Raw genomic sequence first — 15,212 nt, 5'->3', positions numbered from 1 at the left:
TAACACTAATTCTAGCGATGTTGCAGAAAAATATACCTGAAGGCACAAGTTCCGTAAGACACCAACAGAAACAGCAGCATCAAAAATGTATAAAATTTACAAAATTTGGAAGATTTTAAGTGAAAAAGCTAGTAAAGTATTTAGTGCATGATATATAATGAACATGGAATAGATATTTGTTGGATAACATGAAGCATGAGTCATAAAACACCTAATATATTAAGTCACTCAGAATCTGAGACAGTGTCCAGTGCCTAATTAAGTCTTATGAAAACTTCTAAGAGTATATACTTTCTTTTTCTCTTTCTCGTTATTAGAAGTTCTGGCATTTCCTAAGTCTATTACCTCCATTGGTTATCCCAGTACAAAAGCCTAGAAAGGCTTCCCTTGAAATATTCAAGTTGACTATTAGAGGTTGTCAACACTGTCCTCTCTGAATAAAAATATTTAAAGGGTTTGTTCTTCTAGGAAATGTAGTCCAGGTTGAAAATTCATCTTTAAGATTGAGCTGGAGTGGCTGTTCCCTACAACTCTCCACGTTCTGAACACAGATTTACTGTAGTAAAGAAAAATTTGAGTCAAATGTCTGAGGAACAGGGTGTGATTGAGCTAAAACTGCCAATTTTGTTACAGCATGTTTGGAAAAGTTGCCCCCAAACCGGCTGTCATGAGTACTTCTTAAATTAAAATGATTCTCACTGAATCTTTTGAAACTACATAGTTGATGTCCGAGAATCTCCCAGGAAAAGCCATTGTAAAGTCTCATGAGGACGGGAGCTTTGTCTGTGGCACTCACCTCTGCATGCTCAGGGCCTGGCACTTGGCAGGTGCCATAGATCTGTGTGGACTTGGGAATAAAGGGAAATTATTTATGCCACAGTTCAGCTATACCAGGAGCCTGGCTTTGTGCTTATTCTTACAGTTAAAGCTTTCCCTAAGTGAGCTCTAAAATTCCCAGATGTTATAGTAAACACTCCTCAGATAAGTTTGGGATAACAACCTTGATATGGTTCAAGTCATATGTGGCAAAGTTAAACGTGCCCTAGTATTGTTGCACCCTAAAACTCCCCATGGATTTGGAAGCTGGCAGAGATAAAGCAGACCCCAAGATGGTCTCAGCTGGACAAATGTTGAACAGAACAATTGCTGCCTCCAGTTGCTTTTGACACAAGTATTTGGTGGGGTGGGGAGCAGAGGAGGATAGTACGCTTGATATTCGTGGACAGGCTCTTTCTATTTTATCCTGCAGCCTTTGGAAGTTAATGATAATAAATTAATACTGTAGGGTCGTCAAGGTCAGACACCCTGTATCCTATGGGGCACCTGGACTTCCAATCCACTCAGATAAGGGGAAAGACAAAGGAGTAGTAGCCACCTGTCTTTATTAGAAATGGTGCTTGGTGCCCTGGTAGGGCTCTGCCAGTCTGCTTTGGCTTGCATGTAGGTTGGGCAACTCGCCACTAAGAGGTCCTCACGGGGAGAAAGGCTTAAGGGGGTGGGCAGCATGATAGAAGAATCACCAGATTGAAACACAAGTCTAAATATATTCATCTTGTCCTTGTCTCATCTTTAATGTAACCACTTGAGGAATTAAGTTGCTCCTGTATGTTAGGGTGCCTCAGTTTCCCTAAGTTTTGCTCTCTCCCAGTTTAGCCATGGGCAGAGAATACACTTCTACCCTAGGGGCTGCTGCTTGTAGAAGGAGATAATGCTCTTGCACACATTACTAAGCTCAGCGTGAAATTAGTCCCCAAAGGGAGGAGGCGTGACCAATGCGTGTCAGATGTTCAAGCTTTCTGCATGACTCCAGCCAGGGGCAGGGATGTGGCTATGGAGAAAATAGGGTTTGGGGAAACAAAGGAGCTTGAAGGCAACCAGAGTGCCAGGCTAACCCCACAGGATAAAATGCAAGGAGTCAGGAGTGGGATGGAGGGCGAGTGGGAGGCAGTGGAATAAAAGAGGGAGCGGAGATCTTTGCAAGCCATATATTAGAGGTCTTGTTAACTGGCCTGGCCACTCACCAGCAGTGTGACCTTGGGCAAGTTAACTTTCCTGGGTCTCACTGTCCTCATTTGTAAAATGTCATCAGGTTGTTAAGAAGAGCAGATGAATACATGGAAAACATTTTGGTTTGCACCTGCACCCTGCCCCCGCCTCAGAATGCTCAGTAAACATTAGCTCTTATTATCTGTAGCTCAGGTTTGCTTTTATGATTTGGTTTGATTAGTTGATCTACAGTTTGTACCAAGACAGGGTTATTTTGAAACACAGAGTTTCCACTCGGTATCACTTCATAGTTTGAGTAAACTCACGTACGCCTGTGCTGGGAAAGGTTGGAGATCTTTAAGAAATGTTCTTAAGAAGGATTACACCTGCCACTAGGTGTGAATTATTTGGCTAATTTAGTGTTACAACTAACAAAAAGAATGAAAAAAAAAAAAGGCTTTCCTTACATCTTTCCTCACTTGGTAATATAATAGGAGACTTAGTGGCTCACTCTCTCACTTGTTCAAAAAAAAAAGGCAATTAAAGAACTTCACAAAACATTTGGTTGCAAAGCCTGAAAAGAGTGCACATCTCGAGAGCAGTTCCTTTCTTCTGCAGGAATACATTTTCATTAGGTCTTGGGTCAGCCTGTATCTAGGCTTTGGGAGAGTGTGCTGGCTTAAGGCAGACCTCTGTACCAATTTACAGTGGGATCTGATAAAAAAGCCCACGAGAAGAAGAAAGAAGCTATGAGCTTCCAGATAACGACATGGTCAAGAATTCATAGGACTTGAAATTCTGATCTAGACCAGAATGTGCTTTTGACAAACACAGGGGAGAAATTATTGTAAATGTGCTATGCTAGGTGGCCCAGGAGGAGAAGTGGGACAAAAATGTAAAAAAAATTTTTTTAAATTTTATTATTTAAATCCTGAGGTGAGGGGGAATCAACAAACTTTTAGGTTAATCTTTACTACCTACCTTACCAAGGGAGTCAAAACACTTGATACAAGGTCATTTTAGATGTAAAACAAGAATAACATGGAGGCATAATTATTATATACAAAACATAAATCACAGCAAACAGTGGGGAGAGGGATGGGCAAGATAGGTGATGGGGATTAAGAGGTATAAGCTACTAGGTATAAAATAAATAAGATTAAGGATATAATGTACAGCACAGGGAATACAGCAAATATTTTACAATAACTTTATATGGAGTATAATTTATAAAAATGTCAAACCACTATGTTGTACACCTGAAACTAATATAATATTGTAAATCAACTATAATTCAATTAAATTTTTAAAAAAATTACAGCAAACAAATTTTCATAGAGACTTAGCTAGTTCTGGTCAGGAGAAAATTTTTGGTGTATTTTCACTGGAGTTACCCTCATAGTGTAACCTAGGGGAGTTACACTAGTGTAACCTAGTAGTGGAGTTATTGGAAAGTCATTATTGTATAGTGGCTTCTATAATTAGTCTATGATTAATAGGTCCCTGACGGAAATTAACTCTGAGGAAAGCATCATAGGGAAACTCAGTTTTAATCTAGGGTTCTGCAAGTTCATACAATTGGCAGTGGCCTAAGGAGCAAAATGGGTTAACTGGTTAACTGAAGTGGGCTGTTACCAAATTGTTTGCATTCAACCTTAGTTTTCTTCTTATTAATAAAAAGGTAATGTGTTTTCAGGACAAATATTGTGAATGCTCCATAGCAGAAAAAATTAAAGTTATAAGTTAAATTGCCATAATTCATTAGGAGGGAAAGAATTAAAAGAGAAAGAAAAGTTGAACTTGATACTTTCAAGTTTAGTGTCAGAACCTTGAAGTCTGGATCTTGCCCATTTGTGACGGTGTAATCCTGAATAGGTAGGTAACTTAGTTTCCCTACATATGGCCTTGAGTAAATAACTTAATCTTTCTGGTATAAATTAGGAATACTTTATGAACATTTCATCAATGTCTACACAGCGAAAAATAAAAAAGTTATTGCTGATTGCTCGGTTTAGGTGCTCAGTGAAGACAGCAGAACCAGCCAAGACAAGTCTGAGACCTACTGCCCTTGACTTGCCTGCCTTGATTACTTACATGGCCTTAATTAGCCAGCTTGGTGCAGACTCCCTTTCACTTTGTACTCAGCAAATTTGACTGCAGAGTTGTTTTCCTCCCCTGTGAAAATGAGCAATGTTTATATTACTAAGATCTAAAAGAAAAATTTTAAAGATGACTAGAAACTAGAGCATGGAAAATTTTCATTTATTGAGCCTCCACTTTGTACTTTCTTGTATCACCCAAAGGGTGGCTCCTCACTCCGTTGGGTCACCTGCCTCTAGTTCAGTGGCTCTCAAACTTTTTTTTTTTTTTAGATGTTGGCGGTAGGAGTTTATTAATTAATTTATTTATTTTTGCTGTGTTGGGTCTTCATTTCTGTGCAAGGCCTTTCTCTAGTTGTGGCAAGCGGGGGCCACTCTTCATCGCGGTGCGCGGGCCTCTCACTATCGTGGTCTCTCTTGTTGCGGAGCACAGGCTCCAGACGCGCAGGCTCAGTAGTTGTGGCTCACGGGCCTAGTTGCTCCGCGGCATGCGGGATCTTCCCAGACCAGGGCTCGAACCCGTGTGCCCTGCATTAGCAGGCAGGTTCTCAACCACTGCGCCACCAGGGAAGCCCTCTCAAACTTTTTTTTTTTTTTTTGCGGTACGCGGGCCTCTCACTGCCGTGGCCTCCCCCGTTGAGGAGCACAGGCTCCGAACGCGCAGGCTCAGCGGCCATGGCTCACGGGCCCAGCCGCTCCACGGCATGTGGGATCTTCCCGGACCGGGGCACGAACCCGCGTCCCCTGCATCGGCAGGCGGACTCTCAGCCACTGTGCCACCAGGGAAGCCCCTCAAACTTTTTTAAAAAATAATTTTTATTGGAGTATAGCTGATTTACAATGTTGTGTTAGTTTCTGCTGTACAGCAAATCAGTTATACATATATCCATTCTTTTTTAGATTCTTTTCCCATATAGGTCATTACAGAGTATTGAATCGAGTTTCCTGTGTTATACAGTAGGTTCTTATTAGTTATCTATTTTCTATATAGTAGTGTGTATGAGTCAGTCCCAATCTCCGAATTTATCCCTCCCCGTCTTTCCCCCTTGGTAACCATAAGTTTTTCTACATCTAGGGGCTCTCAAACTTGACTAGCTTCAGACTCACCTCAAGGGCTTGTCAAAACAGATGGCTGGGCCCCACCCCCAGAGTTTCTGATTCACTGGGTCTGGAGTAGGACCTGAGAATTTGCCTTTCTAACAAGTTCCCAGTGACGCTGGTGCTGCTGTTCTTGGGACCACACTTTGACAACCACAAAGGGAACTGGCCTCCTGCCAGCTACTTAATTGTCCCCATAACACCCTCCCCTCCCCCCACCTTACCCCTAAGCCTTTCTCTCCTCCTTGGGCCCTTGCTTTCACCGCTGTAAGTAACCAGTGGGATCCCTGGCCTCTAGCTGCTCCCTCTGGGTGGCCCCTGCTGGGAGCTGACGTGAAGGAGTCTTACTTCCTCACAGCCCCTCTAATGCGTGACTCTTGATTTTTTAAATGAAAAGACAGACATAACTAGAGGGAATTACAAACACTAGTGGATAATGTGAAACTGAAGCTAAATGTGATTGTTCTAGTTCACAGAAGCTTGGGTTGAAAACCCCACCTCTGCCAACCAGTGATGGTGGCTCCATTACGATGGCCACTGTGGGCCATACTAGTGACTCCTACTTCCTGTCCTGGAAAAGACATTAGAGGTACCCGACTCGAGCCTGCTTATTCTGTACTGAGGAGTGAGATCCAGATGGGTGCCCTTCCTCTTCCTTTGCTGTAAGTTCAAGATTCTGTTTTTCTCCCAGATACTACTGGGATCTGTAAAGTCTCACTGTAGAGAAATCTTACAGGTCTGTCTGGGTTTAGGCTCCAGTTTTCTGAAGAACTGAAGGAAACAAAGTGACCTTTTTGGCTTCCAAATATGAGGTTAAGGAGAGACTACAGAGGAGGCCTATAGGTTTATGAGAACTTCCCCACATTTTCAGGAACCTCACAGTGAGCTCCAAAACATTTTCCTATGGTTGCCACACGACCAACATGGAAACCAAGAAAGGAAACAAGGAAGCTAAGGGTGAGGTCTGGACAAAGATTTCCCTTTCCTTCTCGAGTTCCTCTTCTAGTAGAAGCAAGATCCAATGACATCAGCATCTTTGGTGAAAAGGAAGACAGAAGTGGAGGGTATATAGGGAGGGGATTAATAGTCTGGAGGCACCCGACCTAGCAAATCCAGCGTGGGTGTCCAGCATCTTAATTAGTGAAAGCACCATCTGAATGTGGCCTCAGTTGCAGGTTTGGGCCCAGATTCATCTGTGACTTGACCCAATTCAAATCAACAAGTAAACATTAAGCAATGATTATGTGTCAGGGAAGTGTTATGGGAAATAGAAAGAAAAGCATGACATGGATCCTGCTTTCAAGGAATCTATTATCTAGAAGGGGAGAGAAGAACTGTATACAAACCACTAAGGTGCAAGACAGACTGTGACTCTCTGGGAGCCCTGGGCTACGGCTGCAAATGGGCTCCTGGCCATATCCTGTGCATCTGGGCCACTATCAGAAGGTTAGAGATGGCTGAAGTAGAGGCCTGTGCTAGGGAGTTGGTGGCAGTCAGTTAGGGGATTCGGTGCTAAAGAGGTTATTAGTTGACTGCAGAAGCAACTACATACTTCTACCTAGCTATTTGTGATAATTGAGGCCAATTTTCAATTTTAATCTATATATTTGCATCCCTAATTTTGGTGAGGCCACTCTTCCCACTCACAAATCTGTGCTTGTAAATGACTAATTGTTGTTCTATCCACTTGAGTAGTTAAGCAACTAAATGACTGTATGTGCAAATTCAGGGGTTTGGAGACAAACACAACTGTGTTAGTGGTTGCATAACCCCAAGGTGAAAAGGGAAAATTAATAGGCAACCTGTGAAAATCATTACTAATGGTTTTCTTCTGAACTATCAAGAAATAAAATTACGTCTTGGTCTTTGGAACATGATAGATGGGGTAGACTATCAGACAAGGAACATAGCAATCTTCTGAGTAGCTGATGCCTTGTTATTTGAATCAGTAGAATCGGTATCAACAACAACAACAAAAATAAAACCAAACCATGAGATCCTGAATATTTTGAGGCCATTCCAATTTGTTTCAGTGGGTCTAGGGAGTTTGAAATTTTGTGTGGCTGAAATTGTTACGAGATCACCCAAAATTCATCATCCTCCTTCCATAATGGAACTGTTGCTGGGAGGTGGATTGAGGCCCAAAGAAAGATGAATCTTTGTGATCCCACAAAGATTCCTATGTTCCTGCAACCCTAGAACCACTTGCCTCTGCCTGCCCCCTCCTCCCTGATGGAATGCCACAGGAGAGGGATACCAGGAGGATGCAGACAGAGTAGAAACAAAGAAACATTTCCACTTCTCATTTTTGTATGAGGCTGTACCCTTTACATGGCTGGACTCTTTTGGGAGTACTGGAAGAAAAGGGTAGGGTCATTTAGGAGCTCCAGGGCCCTTGGAGATAGGCATGTTGGGTGGGTATGTGGGATGGGATGTGGGAACTACAGGTAGAAAGGAAAGCTTGTGATGGAGCCAAAGTGATACAAATGCCCAGGGGCTCCAACTAGCTAATCCCCAGGCACCTCCAGCAGGGCACTCTTATCTCTCTTGCTCAGCATGATGGTTAGGCTCCTGAGAAGAAGTAATTTAAAAAAATAAAAGTGAATTTTGTCATAAGAAAAAAATGAAATCATGCTCCAGTAGGTTGAAAAAAAATCTGTCGGGCTTCCCTGGTGGCGCAGTTGTTGAGAGTCCGCCTGCCGATGCAGGGGACACGGGTTTCTGCCCCAGTCCGGGAGGATCCCACATGCCGCAGAGTGGCTGGGCCCGTGAGCCATGGCTGCTGAGCCTGCGTGTCCAGAGCCTGTGCTCCGCAGCGGGAGAGGCCACAGCAGTGAGGGGCCCGCATACCGCCAAAAAAAAAAAGAAAAGGTGGATGGTGACTAGGCCTGGGCTTAGATCCTCACTGCACAGGGTATTATATCACATTACCCCCACCGGCAACACTCCCAAATGACACCATCAGCTCCAATTCCAAAATATTTTGGTGGGCAAAACTAGTCTTAATTTCTTCTTTGTTTTATTAAAAAATTAAAATAAATGTGTGAAAATTGGGAGATTGGAGTATTGTGTGAGTTGAAGCCTTGGCAACAGTGTGTAATATCTATATCTGGGAATAGTTGAAACCAAGAGTTAGACTGTGCATTGCTTAGTATTACAGGCTTCAGTGTATTAAAGGAATATAAAATAAGTAGGTAACTTCTGCTTCTTCCTTTCACCTGAAACGTAGTTAGTAAAGAGTAAAGTAAAGTTCATACCAAAAAATACATCGGTTTGAAAATATAGCAGGAAAAGATTTATTTTTTTAAAGAAGCCAAATCTTGGTGTTAACAAAGCACAAGCATTGTGATTCAAACTTTATAATTTGTTGAAAGTGCTTTCACATTGGTATTACTATTATTTCTAGTCTATTTTCCCAGAAGAGCAAAGTGAAGTTCAAGATGAGAGAACTGGCAGAACAGGAGGCCATAAAAGTGATGGAATGCCCAGAAGGCATATAAGAAACTAAATATTGATCTTTTTCTTTCAGCGAGGACTCTCAAGTTTCTAAGGATGTCATTACAGCTATGGTGGCGTTGGTTAATCTGATCTACTATTCAGCTGTGGTCTTGCTCAGCACTGAAAGAACACTTTGTTCATGAGCTTCAGCTGACAACCAGAGAGTTCTCTAAAGCAAGGGTTATAGAGAGAACATTCCTTTCCATGTGTTATGTAAGATATTCAAGGTATGTAGGACTCCGAGGCAATGAATAAAACTTGTTTTAAAAAATGACACAACTAGCTAGTGGGAAGCAGCCGCATAGCAGAGGGAGATCAGCTCGGTGCTTTGTGACCACCTAGAGGGGTGGGAAAGGGCGGGTGGGAGGGAGGCTGAAGAGGGAGGGAATATGGGGATATATGTATATGTATAGCTGATTCACTTTGTTATACAGCAGAAACACACCATTGTAAAGCAATTATACTCCAATTAAGATGTTAAAAAAAATGACACAACTTATACATTCAAATTACTTTTTATCCTTCAAAGAGTCATATTGGAAGACACATACTTATCCTAGCAAAGCACTGCTCAAAGCATTTTGGAATTTTTTGTTTTAGTGTTGCCTTTAGAGCCAGGGTTAGGGTTTGTGAACCGCTTAGGACTAAATACTTAGCATGTCACCTCAATTTTTAGCCATGACATGGAAGGTTGATTACTTGTTTTGCTTCTCCATAGACTTAACTCTAAATAACTTGGGATATTTTTTAAAAAAACAAATCTATTCATTTACCCATTGATTCATTTAATCAGTAAATATCCATTCAGTGTCCTGTGTGCCAGGCTACATGTTAAAAGTTGAGGATTCATCGATGTACAAGACAGAAATAGTCCCTGCTCTGTTGAAGCTGACATAATAGGGAAGACAGACCACATCCATCCCCACAGTAACATGCTAACAAACAAATTTTAAAAATACTTGCCACTTGGGATAAGTGGTATAAAGGAAACAAGGGGCTGAGCTAGAGAAATAACAAGAAGAAAACAGTTTGTTAGATGGGAAAGGTGACATTTAAGCACAAATTCAGCCTCTAAAGATGTCTACTTGCCACCATTGGGAGTATTCAGATGAATACATTTTAATTTTGGAGAACAATTTTGAAGCCCGAGTGGGGGCACAGCCCACTTTCCCCACAGCAAATTTTCTTTCTGTAGGATATGAAAGTGTGACCCTAATCAAAGAAGTGGCTTCAAATGTGATACCTCAGTTACCATAAATAATCTGATAGCAAATAAGTTGTATCTCACTTGGCAGCCCTGACCAACTGATAACAGCCCTTTCTTTTTTTTCTTTTGGATTAAACAAACATACACACAATTTTCTCCCCAGACGGTAGAGCTGTCTGACATCTCGACTGTCCCATTTGCAAGGCCCCAGGATCTTTAATCCTTCATCTACTGAGGCTCTCAGAGCCACCTGGGAGATGTCCTGGAGGTCCCCAATACTACAGAGGTAGTAGCACTTCATGCTATGTCCAGTACTTGCAGGACAGCATCAGCACCCTGTTTAGGTTCTCAAACACCTTCTCTAGGATGATGCCAATGGTCTTGAGAGAGATTCTGAGTCTGTGCCCTGGCTTCATGGGAAACCATGCTGAGAACCATTAATGATGTCTGCTAAGGGCTTGGAATGGGGTCACATAATGTCAGTTTGCCCATTATTGGAGATGTTAAGTTTGATCACTTAGGTTAAGCTGGTGTCTGACAGATTTCTCCATTGTACAGGCACCCTTCTTCCTAAAGAGTATTAAGAAATACTCTGTGGGGTAACATTCTGAGATTATGTCAATTTCCTGTTCTCCAACAATATTTCACTGCCAAATGACTTGCCCAAGTTCATAGCTAATAAGTCACAGAACTGTGACAGGAGTTCTATTTCTCCAACTCCCAGCCCTGACAACTTCCACTCCACTGTGCTGGTTCCATTCATTAGCATGTGAACATTTCAGGTAGGATATGAAGAAGTCAGGGTTTCTAAAGACTCTAAGATAATCTAGGTGCTATTTAGACCTTCATAGACCTTCATTAAATGCATTGGAAAATAAAAGTTTCATTAGAAACTCCTATTTTGTGGGAAATAATTAGATTTCCCTCAATGTGGCTAAGGAAGCAATAAATGGTAACACTGCTAGATAGATGAATTGTTGCTATTGCTATTCAAAAGGAACAGACAGATATTGTGGCCAATTCTCCTGCCCCCAAATATTCTTAAGCAGGTTTGGATCCTGTTTCCTCTGCCCTTCTTCACTTGGAATTTTTGTTTTTTGGCTGTGCTGCTCAGCTTGCGGGATCTTAGATCCCTGACCAGGGATCAAACCCGGCCCCGGCAGTGAAAGCACAGAGACCTAACCACTGCACTGCCAGGGAATTCCCTGCCCTTCTGCACTCTGAATACCAGTATAGATTTGTTGGAAAGAAGACTCTGTGCTGAGTGTGAGTACCAGGATCTTTCCTTAGAATCATTAACTGTAACTATAAATCAGATGGATTTATGTTCATTTCATTTCTTAAACCACACTGTGGTGGTTTTTATATGAATTGAGTTCCTATTGTTGAGTCTTTCTAAACATCAGAAGCTGTCCCAAAGACTTCCTGTGGCAGTATAGTCCATGGGGTAATTGTATTAGGATAATAGGGTTGAAACATTTCATAATTTAATGAGTTCGTAGATTTCTTATTCCCAGAATTAAAAAAGAACCTCTATGAATGTCAAATTCCATAATTATCTGACAGAACAGAATTTGGCTCTATTTAACCAACTGGCATACTCTCCATAGATAACATGGCTTGATTAATATAAAGAGCCCATTTCCCACACCCCTCCACTCAGGCATCAGAAATTCATTAAATATAAAGCCTTACATAATTCTGTAAAGAAGCTCACTTCTCTGCAGTTTTTCTAGCTTCTAAATTAGATATTAAAGAAGAAATATCATTCTTTAGGTGCAGGCTTTCAGCTTTCCCTGAAATGGAGTGGCTGGTTATGGTCCAGCATACAAACTGGCTTGGGTTTGATGGAATTTAGTTAATAATAATAATAATAATAAAATACAAAGTCCCCTTGGTGTTAACAAGCAAATTCTGGGGAGAGAGATGAGAATAGGATGTGGATCGAGTCTATAAGTGGCCTAGGCCTCGAAGATTCCTTCTGGAACTAGGTACACACATTTGGGTTTCTTTGGATTAGAAACATAAAAGCATAATGTGTGCCTTTAATTAAATTTTTTTTCCAGTAGAACTCTTGCCAAATGGCCAAAGAAACATAGAGCTGGATAGAAACAATAGCTGACATTTATGTTCTAGGTATTTTACATGAATATTGTTTAACCCTCACAAACAACCCTTTAAGAAGGTACAATTATTATTTTCCTTCTTTGAAAGATGAAGAAACCGGAGCCCAAAAAGTTTAGGCAACATCCCGTAGGATAATCTGGCTTGCAAACACAAACAAACAGTAAGACTGCAGAGTCTGAGATCCTGAGGTCCCGAAGATAGGCCCTATCGCCTCCCAAACTCTGCTGCCTCTCCATGGAGGGGTAGGGAGACTTACAGTGCTTTTCACAGGAAGACTGCTAAGTGCTTCTCTTGAATATTATGATTATTTTCCACAGCAATCCTTTCATGCAGCTTATAAGCCAAGAACTGGGGGTCCATCAAGTGGAAAGTGACTTGTGTAAGACATTCCCTGTGTTCCTGGGAGATCCTGGCAGAAGGCGAAGAGGCTCTTACCATTACTCCTGGGAATTCACCAATGGCTAGTACTCCTCCCAGCTCCTCATTGTGAAAGACAAACAGCATCCGTCCTAGTTGGAGTGTACTCATTTGATACTTGTTCTATATTTCTCCCTAGTGGCCAACATTCCTGGCAGAGAAAAGGAAACCAGGATAGTAACCATTGTAGAGTATGAAATTGCTTCTTATCTGAATCCATACTCTAAACCTCCTTCAGTGCTTTCATAAATCATCCCACACTGATAGAATTATTTTTTATGACTCATAGGTATATTTTACTTTTCCAGTTTTATCCTCTTTACTTTCAAGGAGAAGAGAGATTCACCTGCAGAGCTATGTTGGATTTTATTTAACCCTGACACATAGACTGTGGACTAAAAAAAAGAAATATGCCCAGCTTAGTGTTATGTATAAAAATACTTTTTAAAGTTTTACAGAATATAATCCAATGACAAAAGTCATTCACTTAACAAGAATTTATTGAGTTCTTTCTAGGTATAAAGCACTGCAATAGGTGCTGAAGTACAAAAATAAACCTACCTCATCCCTGCCCTCAAGATGCTTATACTCTTGGGTGTAATATTGTGTGACCATTTGTCTGGGCCTGCCTGAGGCAGTCTTGGTTTACACCTGTTTCCCCAATGTAATTATAAACAATACTCTCTTTCACTCTCAAAAGTGTCCCAGCTTAGATGACAAATTGCATATACCCTAGCAAGACTATTTCCCACTAGACGATGTTTTTAAAATACTTGTAATTCTTGGATATACTATAAATAAAAAGTACAAACCACAAAGCTGCAAAAAGTATACTGACACACTGTCTTCATTTTGGAATCACTATTCCTGTCTCTATATGTCAGCTGAAGTAAGTTCATTGCGAAAGTGTGGCATTTGGTCTTACATTATTCTTTAAAATGCAACTACTGTTCAATCTCTATTGAGAGGATGAAATATATTGGCTAGAAAACTTAAGAAGATGAGAGAATCCTGCCATAAATGGAGATAATAATAGGTATCATACACTCAACCCCAGTTTTATAGGAGCCAAAGGTAAATAGGACACAGGAGCCCTTGGGGGCCAGGGAAGTGTCAGGTGGAGCAGAAAAAGCAACGATTGGAGGCATTTGAGGTCACGAGCCTCTGATCTCAGAGTTCAAGGTGGCGTCTTTCCCTCTCTTGGACTCTTTGGTCTCTCTCCCATTCCTATACGTACTGAACTCATTAGTTTTTAAAGTCACCTGCGATGTGCTTTTGTGAAAGGTTGGTGTCTGCAGAACTTCTAATTATACATTACTTTGTGTACTGTTGTCTGAATATGTATATGTACGTATTTTGATATTGAAGACAAGCTATTTTTAGTTTCCTTTTGGGTATGTTTGGAGAAACTCTTAACTGTGGCTATGCTGCTATGGAAACAGTATCCATGTATACTGACATGTTTACAATTGTTTAAAACACTATAAACTTTCTAGGGCAAAGGCAAACAGCTTACTTCCATCAAAGTTGCTCCCTGGTTTCCTTTTTTATTAGTTTATTTATTACTCTCAGACCCATGTTGGAATCTGTTTCATCTGTGCCTGCATTAAAGAGCTGTTTTTTGCTGACGCACATCATTTAATTGATTTCACATTCTTAACTACAGTAGCCCTGAGAACAGATGAAAAGTTTACCCTGAAATCAGGAATATTCTTCGGCCTTGCTAGAAAGTGAGAATTAAATACCTCCTAGGCTCCCAAATGAAAAAAATGGAATAATACCTCTTGAGGGTATGTTGACTATCTAGAATTTTCAAGTGTAGGATAATCATTTCAATGGAACTACTGTAATTATTATTTCTGTGTACAGAATGAATTTAAAGACTAGGCTAATTGCTTCAAAACATGCAAACCCAAAAAGGAGTTTTCTGGCTTATTCCAAGCATGGAGAAAAGTAGGTGGCTAAGAATCTTTACAATTTCTGGAAAAAGAATCTTAACAAAGCCACATGAATTGAAGTGAATAAGAACCATGTTTGTTTGAAAGTACCAGGAAAGTGATTTTTGGCAGGGTAGTTTTCCAGGAGCCAAAAAGTATTTTAAAGTGGAACCGGTAATTGTGAATCATACAATGGTGTGTCCTGACTACATAAAAGGGCACATACTCTAGCGGAGCATAATATTTTAAAGGATTTTAAACACAGAGTACTTACTCCTTAAAAAACTTCTCTTTTCCAAAATTTTGTATCTATTTGGGGTAAGTATACAGTAAAGAAAGTTTCAGCTGTCATGAAGTCTACTTTCCTCTCTCTTCTACTAAAATCTCATTTTTGTCATCTTCCTGAAACGGTCATTTAAAATCACAGATCAAGGGGCTTCCCTGGTGGTGCAGCGGTTAAGAATCTACCTGCCAATGCAGGGGACACAGGTTTGAACCCTGGTCTGGGAAGATCCCACATGCCGCGGAGCAACTAAGCCCGTGTGCCACAACTACTGAAGTCCGCGCACCTAGAGCTCGTGCTCTGCAACAAGGGAAGCCACTGCAATGAGAAGCCTATGCACCACAACGATGAGTAGCCCCCGCTCGCTGCAACTAGAGAAAGCCCGCGCGCAGCAACAAAGACCCAATGCACCCAAAAATAAATAATAAATTAAGTAATTAAAAAAAAGATCACAGATCAAAAAAAAACACCCAATGGAGTATAGTTGATTAACAGCTATACTCCAGTATAAAATAAAAATTAAAACAAAAAACAAACACCCAGTGGAAGTCCTGCGGGAA

General features: G+C 41.0%; 1 protein-coding gene across 2 annotated transcripts in view; it reads right to left on the bottom strand.

Annotated features, from left to right (window-relative positions):
• The window catches only part of PELI1 (pellino E3 ubiquitin protein ligase 1), a 130,373-nt gene that overhangs the window by 92,377 nt on the left and 22,784 nt on the right, over window positions 1-15,212 (bottom strand). The window contains exons 2-3 of one of the 2 annotated variants that reach the window (XM_067704904.1): window positions 12,451-12,583; window positions 4,081-4,161 (exon numbers count right to left, since the gene is read on the bottom strand). The gene's annotated coding sequence lies outside the window, so the exon portion shown is untranslated. Of the gene's footprint in view, window positions 1-4,080; window positions 4,162-12,450; window positions 12,584-15,212 lie in introns of those variants that run through there. The other variant, XM_067704901.1, reaches the window with a different exon arrangement.

Source organism: Pseudorca crassidens, chromosome 14 (genome assembly GCF_039906515.1).
Source record: "Pseudorca crassidens isolate mPseCra1 chromosome 14, mPseCra1.hap1, whole genome shotgun sequence".
Taxonomy (NCBI): domain Eukaryota; kingdom Metazoa; phylum Chordata; class Mammalia; order Artiodactyla; family Delphinidae; genus Pseudorca; species Pseudorca crassidens.
The sequence above is the reverse complement of the archived record's forward strand: the minus strand, read 5'-3'. Positions and strand labels throughout refer to the sequence as shown.